This window comes from Ascaphus truei, chromosome 11 (assembly GCF_040206685.1).
Source record: "Ascaphus truei isolate aAscTru1 chromosome 11, aAscTru1.hap1, whole genome shotgun sequence".
Taxonomy (NCBI): Eukaryota; Metazoa; Chordata; class Amphibia; order Anura; family Ascaphidae; genus Ascaphus; species Ascaphus truei.
In genome coordinates this window covers 3,115,153-3,128,970 of record NC_134493.1, presented here as the reverse complement: position 1 = coordinate 3,128,970, position 13,818 = coordinate 3,115,153, and the positions used below count along the sequence as shown (strand labels likewise).

The 13,818-nt window shown below is 44.4% G+C and overlaps 2 pseudogenes; both read right to left on the bottom strand.

Annotated features, from left to right (window-relative positions):
• Positions 1 to 1,564: 1,564 nt before the first annotated feature.
• On the bottom strand, positions 1,565 to 1,706 carry LOC142463720 (U1 spliceosomal RNA; annotated as a pseudogene).
• Positions 1,707 to 8,883: 7,177 nt separating this feature from the next.
• On the bottom strand, positions 8,884 to 9,025 carry LOC142463719 (U1 spliceosomal RNA; annotated as a pseudogene).
• Between the last annotated feature and the right edge of the window lie 4,793 nt (positions 9,026 to 13,818).

Below are 13,818 nucleotides of genomic sequence, written 5' to 3'. Positions count from 1 at the left end.
ACTCCCTTGGCCTTTTTTGCTTCTTCCATACAATTCGTGCAATCTGCATACGTCACAAGAGTAACATCATAGAAACCTTGCCTCTGGAACTCTTGGATACAATACACACTGGGCTGCATTACCTTTAACGTATTCTGTAATATCTCCAGTACCAGCTCCTCCAGTCTCAGGCCTCTGCGTTCCTCATCCAAAAGAAATCTTATCGTATTCGTGATGTAAAGCGTCCTATTCGCCATCCTTCTTCTTAAGGTCTTTCACCCAAATAAAGATACTTCTCACGGATCCGCCTCCCAAGCCCTAAGCTTAGGCTTTCTCCAGCGGCGCCTCCTGCAGGCTCATGGCTTAAAACTCCCCTGCCAGGTAAGTATGAGTTGCAATGGCGCGCTGGGGGCAACTAGCCCTGTCCCAGGACAACTGTCACCCTTGTGGAGAGAGCAGCTTGGTCATTGGTGCAGCAAGCAACACAGTACCTGAGGCCTAGTATCTGAGCCGCTGCGGCCAGCACCTGCAGCAAGGAGCAGCCTAGGCCATTCCATGCAAACATTTGTGCAGCAGCAGCAGCAGCAGCAGCAGCGAATATTTGTCAAACAACATAGATCCAAGACACCCCGTCCTCCTCCCTCCCCCCCCCCCAGAAGCAAAGCCAAGCCAAACCAAACCAAACCCTCCCCCCCCGATCCAACAAGCACCCAGAGCAGCCAAGCTTCGCCGTAAGGTACTTCTTCTTGGTTTTAAAAGAAAGAAGCAATCACTTTGAACACTGCTCAGCTCTGTCATTTCAGCTGCCGGAGAGACAGGGGGACACCATATTTCTGGGGTGGCTTTCTACATCTCCCCTACCTGTTGGCACTCTCTTTTTCTGACCTCCACTGACACCTGCTGCTGCTGCATTAAAAGGGAGAGGTGCCCTGTCCTGCTGGCAAACGTGACACTTTGGCCCTTACCAGCATGGCTGCTTACCTGGCATTTGCATAAATATAGAAGCAAGCTAACACTGTCTGCTGCTCCATGGATAGAGATAGATAGATAGATAGAGATTGTTTTTTGCACAGCTCAGCAGATAGTCTGCAATCTGTTGCTTTTAAATGCTGCTCTTTGTTACTTTGGAGCCTAGAAACTCTAGAACGTACTGTACACTCCCTTTGTGATATCATCACAGGGGGTTGTCTGGCTACAGAGACCCAGACATACCATGTAGAACTAGGGTGGGGAGGGGGTGAAATAAAAACCCCATATCATATCCTGCAAGCAAGGAACGTCCATTTTTTCAAATCCAGATTTGATTGTAAATGGGCTGTTTTTTTCATAAATATATATATATATATATATATACACAGTATTTGTTTCCCTATTTCCCAATCCACCTGTGAACTTATTCCTAAACGTCTGTGCAGGTGCATCATTGTCATTTGTCCCTGTTTGAGATGTTGCTAGCTGGCTATTTATTGTACATGGTGCTCCTTTTTGCCAGCAGTTATTGACCATGCCCAAAGCCCAAGCAGTGGGAATAGCAGCAGCTTGTCTGAACAAACACCTGTTTCTGCTTTTTGTAACCATCCAAAAACAGGGGAGAGCGCGCACGCAGTCCCCCACTACCAGAAATTGTGCAGTCGAGTTTCCCGCATGTGGGGAAATCGCAGAGGTCAGCTAGCTCCAAGTGCAATGAGCTAGCCTCGCCCTGGGAGAGCCACCTGCTTTTTTTTTTTTTTTTTTCCTTTTAAAGTTTTTATTCAAGCCATTACAACATATAGTATACAAAACTTTTCAAAACCACAAAACAAAATTAAACAGCCTCATAATACAAAAACCATACATTACATTTTGTTATTCTGTATAAGACCTTCCATTGGGGTTTTTTCCCCCCTTGTCAGGGACCTTTCCCTTACATAGTCACCTAGTAAGGAAAACCAAAAATAAGAAAAAACCAGTCCTCTTCTTCCCATTCACACACCATCTGCATCCTTCAAAAAAAATACACACCCTATTCCAACTCTCCGTTCCCCATATGCTTTTTCTCCGCTGTCCTCAACAACAGAGGGGAGCAACGGCCCACCTCTTCTCTCCGGTACTCCACCAAAAGGACCCTCTCAGCACATTTAGTGCCCCTTACCAAACACTCGAAAAAACCGTCCTCTTCCACAGGACCATTTTATCATTCCTCCTTTTGGTAAAAGCATATGGGGTTTCCACCCTACACTCTCACCATACTCACAACCTACTCAAAACACCCTTTGTCACAAAAACATTAAACCCTATTAACCATTATATTCCACCTTTCAGGTTTCCATAAAACCTCAGCCTCCTTCCCCCCCAATCTTTTTACATCCAGCAAATAATATGTAAACATTTTCCCCAAAATGATTTTCACGCACACATTCACACCAATCAGCTCATCATTTATTAGCAACACATTTCTTACATTCCACATCACCTCCTTAACACAACTTATTACTGCACCGACACACTTTATTCGAGCAAATACCCGGTATGTACCTGGCAGATACCTGCAATGCGCCGCTCCTCACCTCTGACAAGCCCCGTTGCATTTGCCTTCCCAGCCTGGGTTCATGCCTGGCTGATGGGCGGCTGATCTGTTAAATAATGATGATTAGGATTTAATAGGCTGCAATGCTTCGCGTGTCTACCAGATGGCATAAATTCATGAATTGTAATGCAGTGTATATATATATACTGTGCAGTATTGCAGCCAGCGGGAATAAAATGCTTCAATCCCTGCCTGAAAAATAACTCAATGCACTCGGGCAGAAAACAGTCACAAACCTCAATACACCCGGGTATACCCGAATTCGTGGGACTAGCCATGCTCGAATAAAGTGTGTCGCCAGTGTATCTTCCACAACACGCTTCCTTTCTCTCCCCTCACCTCACACAACCCATACATCATCATGTCAAATTCCAGCGTTTTAATCTCGGTTAGCCCTTTAATTAACCTGCCCATACACTTCCACACCGATCTCGCAAAAGTGCAGTTCCAAAACAAATGGACCACACTCTCAATCGCCGCACATCCTTCCCTTGGACACCTTTCCGTTCTGGCTAGATCTCTTCTCTTCTGAAATTCTCTTACCGGGAGGCAACTATGCACTGCCATCCAAGCAACGTCTTTTTGTGAATTAATCAATCCCTTGTGGTTCAAATTTTTCCACATTTCCTTTAGCTTGCTTTCAATCAGCCATCCACTGCTTTCAAAACCGTCTCTATCCCTAATCACTTTTTGAATTTTTCTATGGTCCTCCCACAGAGTTTTTTCCACCACCCTCAACTTGAAATCTCTGATAAACACCTCTATGACCCCATAAAACACCGGGGTGACAAAACAGACAGGACGCCTTAAATCTGTTTCACAGAACCCTAGTCTCCTCAACATCCCCCCAGCAGCGTACCTCAACATGCAAGCCATCTTTGAAAACTTGTTGACTAGCTTTATGCAAAAATGCGCATATTTAGCCCCCAATATCACTTCTATCCTAGGGAACCCTAGCCCCCCCTTCCCCTTCTCCTTAAAAATGATCTCTCTATTCAATTTCTCCACTCCTGACCCCCAAAAAAACATAAACAAAAAACGTGTAATTTTCCTAATCCACTTTGTTGTTGGAGGAAAAACCATCCCCATGTAAATCAATATTGGTACCAATACCGCCTTTGTGACTAAAATTTTCCCCTCAAACGACAATTTCCTCAATGCCCAAAACTGAATCTTTTTCTTTATTTTCTCCCCAATCTTTTCCCAATTTACTTCTCCACTGAAATCTTCATCAAAAGACACCCCTAACAATTTTAAATGTTCTTCCTCCACCGGGATCCCACAAACATCCAAATTCTGCCATTCTCCAAAAACCTTGCAGCTACTTTTATTCCAGTTAACTTTGAAACCTGAAGCCTGGCAGAAGGTTTCAATATGAAACTGAGCCCTTCTAAGGGCCACTTGAGTGGTACACACCAGCGTCAGGTCGTCCATATAGCCTAATACTTTTACATTTCTACCCCCACTCCCTGGTATTTCCACACCTCTTATTATCTTGTCGCCTCTGATGATCTGCAGAAGTGGCTCTAAAGCACATACAAAAACCAAAGGTGACAGCGGACATCCCTGTCTTACTCCAGATTTCACACTTATCTTGTCTGTCAAAAAACCATTCACCAAAACTCTACTGAATATATCCCTGTACAAAACCCTGATCCAGCTAACCACCTCCACCGGTATCCCTAATTTTTCTAACACCCTGAACAGAAAACAATGTGAGAGTCGGTCAAAAGCCTTCTCAAAATCAATATTAACCAAAACTAACGCTTGTCCCCTTTCCTTACAATACCAAATCATATCTCTAATTAATATTAGGTTCTCCGTTATCTGCCTCCCCGGCACGCCACACACCTGCTCCTCCTCAACTAATTTATCCAACACCATTTTTAGTCTTCCCATTAATACCTTGGCCAAAATTTTATAGTCCGAGTTCAGCAGGGTTATGGGACGCCAATTCCTTAGATCTCTTTTGTCCCCTTTTTTAAAGATCAACGTAATAATCCCTTCCTTGAAGGAATCCGGTATTTTACCTTTTTTTATTATTTCCTTGCATAAATTTATCACATCACCACCAATTACATACCACATCTGCTCATAAAACTCGTGAGGTAGTCCATCTATACCTGGCGTTTTCCCTTTTTTCCCTTTCCTTATTGCTTCCCTTATCTCTTCCTCATTTAAATCTCTCATCAAGAAATGCTGATCCTCCTTGTTAAGTTTTTTCTCAATTTTCTCCAATAGGTCTTTTTCTATACTGCTGTCTCTTTCCTTCTCCTTGAATAAATCTGTGTAAAACTCTTCCACTTCTCTTAACACCCCCTCTGTATTCTTCACCTCCCCCCCCTCTTTGTTTAATACTGGGGATAAAAAGGTTCTCCCTGTATAAGCTTTTTTAAAAAAGAATGGAGTACACCTTTCATTTTTCTCCACAGTTTCTACCCTAGCTGCATGGATTATTTTCCTACCTTTCCCCTCTATTAAATCCCTAAAAACTTTTTTTTCTTTCCCCAGATCCTCCTCCACATTTATCCCCATTTCTCTTAGCCTATAGAGGAACTGCTTTCTCAGAATTGCCATCCTGTACTCTTCCTCCTGCCTCCTTGCCTTCTCTACACCTCTTTTAACAAAACATTTTTTGGTTTCTCCCTTAACCCATTCCCACCATTCAATCACTCCCCCATACTCCCACCTTCTCCCCTTTAACTTTGCATACATTCGTTCATATTGTTTTCTTATCCACTCCTCCTCCAGCAATGAAACATTCAATTTCCAGAAACCCTTTCCATGCTTTTCCATTCCCTCCAGTTCTAAAATACATTGTACACATACATGGTCTGTAAACAATTCTTTTGAACCTTCCCATTCCTCCACCTTTAACCCTTTTGAAATGAAAATATGGTCAATCCTTGATTTTACTTTCCCACACTCACTGAAATACGTAAACTCCCTCTCCCCTTTACCCCAAACTTTGAAAGCGTCCCTTAAACTAAAATCATTCAAAAGTGTTTTCAAAAAAACCCCAGAAGCATCAGGTCTGCTCCTTTCTGCCCCTCCCACCCTATCCCCCTCATTCAGTATGCAATTAAAATCCCCCACCACCAGGGTTTGTACTCTCCCTGGCAAAAAAAATTTCAATTTCTCAAACAAATCTCTTCTTTGTTTTTCTTTTGGAGATGCATACATATTAAATAACCTGAACATTTCCCCCCTCCACTCAAACAAAACAAACATTAACCTTCCCGGTTCTATCACCACATGTTTACAGATTTTAAATTCGTGACCCCTAAACAAAATCCCTATCCCACTATTTTTATTCTCCCGGCTCCCAGACCACAGAGATTCTCCCCACACCCAAACCTCTTTCCTTGGTGGGTCTGAAATCCCACATTCTTGCAGGCAAACAATGTCATTTTTTTTTTCCCAACCAAGTCCAGAATCCTGGCCCTTCTAGCCGGGCTTTTCAGACTTCTCACATTAAGTGATGCTATTTTTAGAGTCATTCAGCCCTTAGTAAGAGAAAAAAACACAAAAAACCATACTCATCTTAAGTCCTCCAACGGGGAAAGGGGGGGTGATATTCCCTCCTTGTCATCGAACCCAAACGCAAAATTTTTAATTCCTCTCTCCTCCAAGTATATTTCACTTTGGCCCCCCGGTGATCCCTGCCCATCCGGCACACCAGAATAGGGGGGGGGAGGCTCCTCTGGACTTGACATATTTTCCGAGTGCTCCTCCTCTCTGCTGCTGCAAGATGTCTCGCTGGCGGTACCCGGCAGAGCCCCTTCGTGGCACCTCACTTTTGATGGGGCGCTTCTTTCCTCCTTCTTCTTACGTTTCCCTCGGCGGTCTTCTTTCTCTCCAGCCTCCAGTGCTTCCATTTTTCCTTCCTCCTCCTCCTCTGTTTGGCGCAGCTCCTCCTCCTTTTCTGCTACCTCAAAAGTCTCCGCCGTGAGAGGCTCCTCTCCTTCCGCCAGCATCACATCAGAGTCTGTATCAGGCAACTCTGTATCAAACAACTCCGCCTCCTCCTTCTCCTCCTCCTCCTCCTCCTCCTCCAATCTGGCCTCCACCCCCTCAGCTACAGGTGCTCCCTGCCCTGTCTGCTCGTTTGGGACCACACCTAGAACAGCTGGGACAACGGGCGTTTCCTCCATACTCTCATTTCCATGCTCCATGTCAAAAGCAGATTCTGCAGAAGCAAACCCAGCACTTTGCTCACACACTTCCAAACTTCTAACAGCCCGGGCATAAGATCTTTTTTCCATACAGTTTCTGGCCCTGTGCCCAGTTCCCCCGCACAAGTCACAACAGGCTGGCTCCTTGCACTCAAACGTGGGGTGGCCCTCTTTTTTGCATTTACGGCACACTACCACATCCTTTTTTTCACAGAACTCCTGTGTGTGGCCAAAGTTAAAACAGGACCGGCAGTATTTCGGCTGGTCTCGGTAGTAAAGGAAGCCCCGGTTATCTCCAATACTAAAGTTCCCAGGAGGGTGCCTGACTCCCCCAATTCCATCATCGCTTTCTTTTAGTCTGCAAAAATACCTGGTTTTGCCAGTATAGATGCCAAAATAGTTATTCAGTCTCACACCTTCCTTTACAGATATGCAATACCTAGACAGGAACATCCTTACATCATCTGTCGGTGTGTACGGGTTGTACATGTGTACAGTTATGGGGATTTCTCCCTTCGCAAAGCACGGCATCAAATGAATACCTCGCAAGCAGTCCACTCCCTTGGCCTTTTTTGCTTCTTCCATACAATTCGTGCAATCTGCATACGTCACAAGAGTAACATCATAGAAACCTTGCCTCTGGAACTCTTGGATACAATACACACTGGGCTGCATTACCTTTAACGTATTCTGTAATATCTCCAGTACCAGCTCCTCCAGTCTCAGGCCTCTGCGTTCCTCATCCAAAAGAAATCTTATCGTATTCGTGATGTAAAGCGTCCTATTCGCCATCCTTCTTCTTAAGGTCTTTCACCCAAATAAAGATACTTCTCACGGATCCGCCTCCCAAGCCCTAAGCTTAGGCTTTCTCCAGCGGCGCCTCCTGCAGGCTCATGGCTTAAAACTCCCCTGCCAGGTAAGTATGAGTTGCAATGGCGCGCTGGGGGCAACTAGCCCTGTCCCAGGACAACTGTCACCCTTGTGGAGAGAGCAGCTTGGTCATTGGTGCAGCAAGCAACACAGTACCTGAGGCCTAGTATCTGAGCCGCTGCGGCCAGCACCTGCAGCAAGGAGCAGCCTAGGCCATTCCATGCAAACATTTGTGCAGCAGCAGCAGCAGCAGCAGCAGCAGCAGCAGCAGCAGCAGCAGCAGCAGCGAATATTTGTCAAACAACATAGATCCAAGACACCCCGTCCTCCTCCCTCCCCCCCCCCCAGAAGCAAAGCCAAGCCAAACCAAACCAAACCCTCCCCCCCCGATCCAACAAGCACCCAGAGCAGCCAAGCTTCGCCGTAAGGTACTTCTTCTTGGTTTTAAAAGAAAGAAGCAATCACTTTGAACACTGCTCAGCTCTGTCATTTCAGCTGCCGGAGAGACAGGGGGACACCATATTTCTGGGGTGGCTTTCTACATCTCCCCTACCTGCTGGCACTCTCTTTTTCTGACCTCCACTGACACCTGCTGCTGCTGCATTAAAAGGGAGAGGTGCCCTGTCCTGCTGGCAAACGTGACACTTTGGCCCTTACCAGCATGGCTGCTTACCTGGCATTTGCATAAATATAGAAGCAAGCTAACACTGTCTGCTGCTCCATGGATAGAGATAGATAGATAGATAGATAGATAGATAGATAGAGATTGTTTTTTGCACAGCTCAGCAGATAGTCTGCAATCTGTTGCTTTTAAATGCTGCTCTTTGTTACTTTGGAGCCTAGAAACTCTAGAACGTACTGTACACTCCCTTTGTGATATCATCACAGGGGGTTGTCTGGCTACAGAGACCCAGACATACCATGTAGAACTAGGGTGGGGAGGGGGTGAAATAAAAACCCCATATCATATCCTGCAAGCAAGGAACGTCCATTTTTTCAAATCCAGATTTGATTGTAAATGGGCTGTTTTTTTCATAAATATATATATATATATATATATACACAGTATTTGTTTCCCTATTTCCCAATCCACCTGTGAACTTATTCCTAAACGTCTGTGCAGGTGCATCATTGTCATTTGTCCCTGTTTGAGATGTTGCTAGCTGGCTATTTATTGTACATGGTGCTCCTTTTTGCCAGCAGTTATTGACCATGCCCAAAGCCCAAGCAGTGGGAATAGCAGCAGCTTGTCTGAACAAACACCTGTTTCTGCTTTTTGTAACCATCCAAAAACAGGGGAGAGCGCGCACGCAGTCCCCCACTACCAGAAATTGTGCAGTCGAGTTTCCCGCATGTGGGGAAATCGCAGAGGTCAGCTAGCTCCAAGTGCAATGAGCTAGCCTCGCCCTGGGAGAGCCACCTGCTTTTTTTTTTTTTTTTTTCCTTTTAAAGTTTTTATTCAAGCCATTACAACATATAGTATACAAAACTTTTCAAAACCACAAAACAAAATTAAACAGCCTCATAATACAAAAACCATACATTACATTTTGTTATTCTGTATAAGACCTTCCATTGGGGTTTTTTCCCCCCTTGTCAGGGACCTTTCCCTTACATAGTCACCTAGTAAGGAAAACCAAAAATAAGAAAAAACCAGTCCTCTTCTTCCCATTCACACACCATCTGCATCCTTCAAAAAAAATACACACCCTATTCCAACTCTCCGTTCCCCATATGCTTTTTCTCCGCTGTCCTCAACAACAGAGGGGAGCAACGGCCCACCTCTTCTCTCCGGTACTCCACCAAAAGGACCCTCTCAGCACATTTAGTGCCCCTTACCAAACACTCGAAAAAACCGTCCTCTTCCACAGGACCATTTTATCATTCCTCCTTTTGGTAAAAGCATATGGGGTTTCCACCCTACACTCTCACCATACTCACAACCTACTCAAAACACCCTTTGTCACAAAAACATTAAACCCTATTAACCATTATATTCCACCTTTCAGGTTTCCATAAAACCTCAGCCTCCTTCCCCCCCAATCTTTTTACATCCAGCAAATAATATGTAAACATTTTCCCCAAAATGATTTTCACGCACACATTCACACCAATCAGCTCATCATTTATTAGCAACACATTTCTTACATTCCACATCACCTCCTTAACACAACTTATTATCTTCCACAACACGCTTCCTTTCTCTCCCCTCACCTCACACAACCCATACATCATCATGTCAAATTCCAGCGTTTTAATCTCGGTTAGCCCTTTAATTAACCTGCCCATACACTTCCACACCGATCTCGCAAAAGTGCAGTTCCAAAACAAATGGACCACACTCTCAATCGCCGCACATCCTTCCCTTGGACACCTTTCCGTTCTGGCTAGATCTCTTCTCTTCTGAAATTCTCTTACCGGGAGGCAACTATGCACTGCCATCCAAGCAACGTCTTTTTGTGAATTAATCAATCCCTTGTGGTTCAAATTTTTCCACATTTCCTTTAGCTTGCTTTCAATCAGCCATCCACTGCTTTCAAAACCGTCTCTATCCCTAATCACTTTTTGAATTTTTCTATGGTCCTCCCACAGAGTTTTTTCCACCACCCTCAACTTGAAATCTCTGATAAACACCTCTATGACCCCATAAAACACCGGGGTGACAAAACAGACAGGACGCCTTAAATCTGTTTCACAGAACCCTAGTCTCCTCAACATCTCCCCAGCAGCGTACCTCAACATGCAAGCCATCTTTGAAAACTTGTTGACTAGCTTTATGCAAAAATGCGCATATTTAGCCCCCAATATCACTTCTATCCTAGGGAACCCTAGCCCCCCCTTCCCCTTCTCCTTAAAAATGATCTCTCTATTCAATTTCTCCACTCCTGACCCCCAAAAAAACATAAACAAAAAACGTGTAATTTTCCTAATCCACTTTGTTGTTGGAGGAAAAACCATCCCCATGTAAATCAATATTGGTACCAATACCGCCTTTGTGACTAAAATTTTCCCCTCAAACGACAATTTCCTCAATGCCCAAAACTGAATCTTTTTCTTTATTTTCTCCCCAATCTTTTCCCAATTTACTTCTCCACTGAAATCTTCATCAAAAGACACCCCTAACAATTTTAAATGTTCTTCCTCCACCGGGATCCCACAAACATCCAAATTCTGCCATTCTCCAAAAACCTTGCAGCTACTTTTATTCCAGTTAACTTTGAAACCTGAAGCCTGGCAGAAGGTTTCAATATGAAACTGAGCCCTTCTAAGGGCCACTTGAGTGGTACACACCAGCGTCAGGTCGTCCATATAGCCTAATACTTTTACATTTCTACCCCCACTCCCTGGTATTTCCACACCTCTTATTATCTTGTCGCCTCTGATGATCTGCAGAAGTGGCTCTAAAGCACATACAAAAACCAAAGGTGACAGCGGACATCCCTGTCTTACTCCAGATTTCACACTTATCTTGTCTGTCAAAAAACCATTTACCAAAACTCTACTGAATATATCCCTGTACAAAACCCTGATCCAGCTAACCACCTCCACCGGTATCCCTAATTTTTCTAACACCCTGAACAGAAAACAATGTGAGAGTCGGTCAAAAGCCTTCTCAAAATCAATATTAACCAAAACTAACGCTTGTCCCCTTTCCTTACAATACCAAATCATATCTCTAATTAATATTAGGTTCTCCGTTATCTGCCTCCCCGGCACGCCACACACCTGCTCCTCCTCAACTAATTTATCCAACACCATTTTTAGTCTTCCCATTAATACCTTGGCCAAAATTTTATAGTCCGAGTTCAGCAGGGTTATGGGACGCCAATTCCTTAGATCTCTTTTGTCCCCTTTTTTAAAGATCAACGTAATAATCCCTTCCTTGAAGGAATCCGGTATTTTACCTTTTTTTATTATTTCCTTGCATAAATTTATCACATCACCACCAATTACATACCACATCTGCTCATAAAACTCGTGAGGTAGTCCATCTATACCTGGCGTTTTCCCTTTTTTCCCTTTCCTTATTGCTTCCCTTATCTCTTCCTCATTTAAATCTCTCATCAAGAAATGCTGATCCTCCTTGTTAAGTTTTTTCTCAATTTTCTCCAATAGGTCTTTTTCTATACTGCTGTCTCTTTCCTTCTCCTTGAATAAATCTGTGTAAAACTCTTCCACTTCTCTTAACACCCCCTCTGTATTCTTCACCTCCCCCCCCTCTTTGTTTAATACTGGGGATAAAAAGGTTCTCCCTGTATAAGCTTTTTTAAAAAAGAATGGAGTACACCTTTCATTTTTCTCCACAGTTTCTACCCTAGCTGCATGGATTATTTTCCTACCTTTCCCCTCTATTAAATCCCTAAAAACTTTTTTTTCTTTCCCCAGATCCTCCTCCACATTTATCCCCATTTCTCTTAGCCTATAGAGGAACTGCTTTCTCAGAATTGCCATCCTGTACTCTTCCTCCTGCCTCCTTGCCTTCTCTACACCTCTTTTAACAAAAAATTTTTTGGTTTCTCCCTTAACCCATTCCCACCATTCAATCACTCCCCCATACTCCCACCTTCTCCCCTTTAACTTTGCATACATTCGTTCATATTGTTTTCTTATCCACTCCTCCTCCAGCAATGAAACATTCAATTTCCAGAAACCCTTTCCATGCTTTTCCATTCCCTCCAGTTCTAAAATACATTGTACACATACATGGTCTGTAAACAATTCTTTTGAACCTTCCCATTCCTCCACCTTTAACCCTTTTGAAATGAAAATATGGTCAATCCTTGATTTTACTTTCCCACACTCACTGAAATACGTAAACTCCCTCTCCCCTTTACCCCAAACTTTGAAAGCGTCCCTTAAACTAAAATCATTCAAAAGTGTTTTCAAAAAAACCCCAGAAGCATCAGGTCTGCTCCTTTCTGCCCCTCCCACCCTATCCCCCTCATTCAGTATGCAATTAAAATCCCCCACCACCAGGGTTTGTACTCTCCCTGGCAAAAAAAATTTCAATTTCTCAAACAAATCTCTTCTTTGTTTTTCTTTTGGAGATGCATACATATTAAATAACCTGAACATTTCCCCCCTCCACTCAAACAAAACAAACATTAACCTTCCCGGTTCTATCACCACATGTTTACAGATTTTAAATTCGTGACCCCTAAACAAAATCCCTATCCCACTATTTTTATTCTCCCGGCTCCCAGACCACAGAGATTCTCCCCACACCCAAACCTCTTTCCTTGGTGGGTCTGAAATCCCACATTCTTGCAGGCAAACAATGTCATTTTTTTTTTCCCAACCAAGTCCAGAATCCTGGCCCTTCTAGCCGGGCTTTTCAGACTTCTCACATTAAGTGATGCTATTTTTAGAGTCATTCAGCCCTTAGTAAGAGAAAAAAACACAAAAAACCATACTCATCTTAAGTCCTCCAACGGGGAAAGGGGGGGTGATATTCCCTCCTTGTCATCGAACCCAAACGCAAAATTTTTAATTCCTCTCTCCTCCAAGTATATTTCACTTTGGCCCCCCGGTGATCCCTGCCCATCCGGCACACCAGAATAGGGGGGGGGAGGCTCCTCTGGACTTGACATATTTTCCGAGTGCTCCTCCTCTCTGCTGCTGCAAGATGTCTCGCTGGCGGTACCCGGCAGAGCCCCTTCGTGGCACCTCACTTTTGATGGGGCGCTTCTTTCCTCCTTCTTCTTACGTTTCCCTCGGCGGTCTTCTTTCTCTCCAGCCTCCAGTGCTTCCATTTTTCCTTCCTCCTCCTCCTCTGTTTGGCGCAGCTCCTCCTCCTTTTCTGCTACCTCAAAAGTCTCCGCCGTGAGAGGCTCCTCTCCTTCCGCCAGCATCACATCAGAGTCTGTATCAGGCAACTCTGTATCAAACAACTCCGCCTCCTCCTTCTCCTCCTCCTCCTCCTCCTCCAATCTGGCCTCCACCCCCTCAGCTACAGGTGCTCCCTGCCCTGTCTGCTCGTTTGGGACCACACCTAGAACAGCTGGGACAACGGGCGTTTCCTCCATACTCTCATTTCCATGCTCCATGTCAAAAGCAGATTCTGCAGAAGCAAACCCAGCACTTTGCTCACACACTTCCAAACTTCTAACAGCCCGGGCATAAGATCTTTTTTCCATACAGTTTCTGGCCCTGTGCCCAGTTCCCCCGCACAAGTCACAACAGGCTGGCTCCTTGCACTCAAACGTGGGGTGGCCCTCTTTTTTGCAT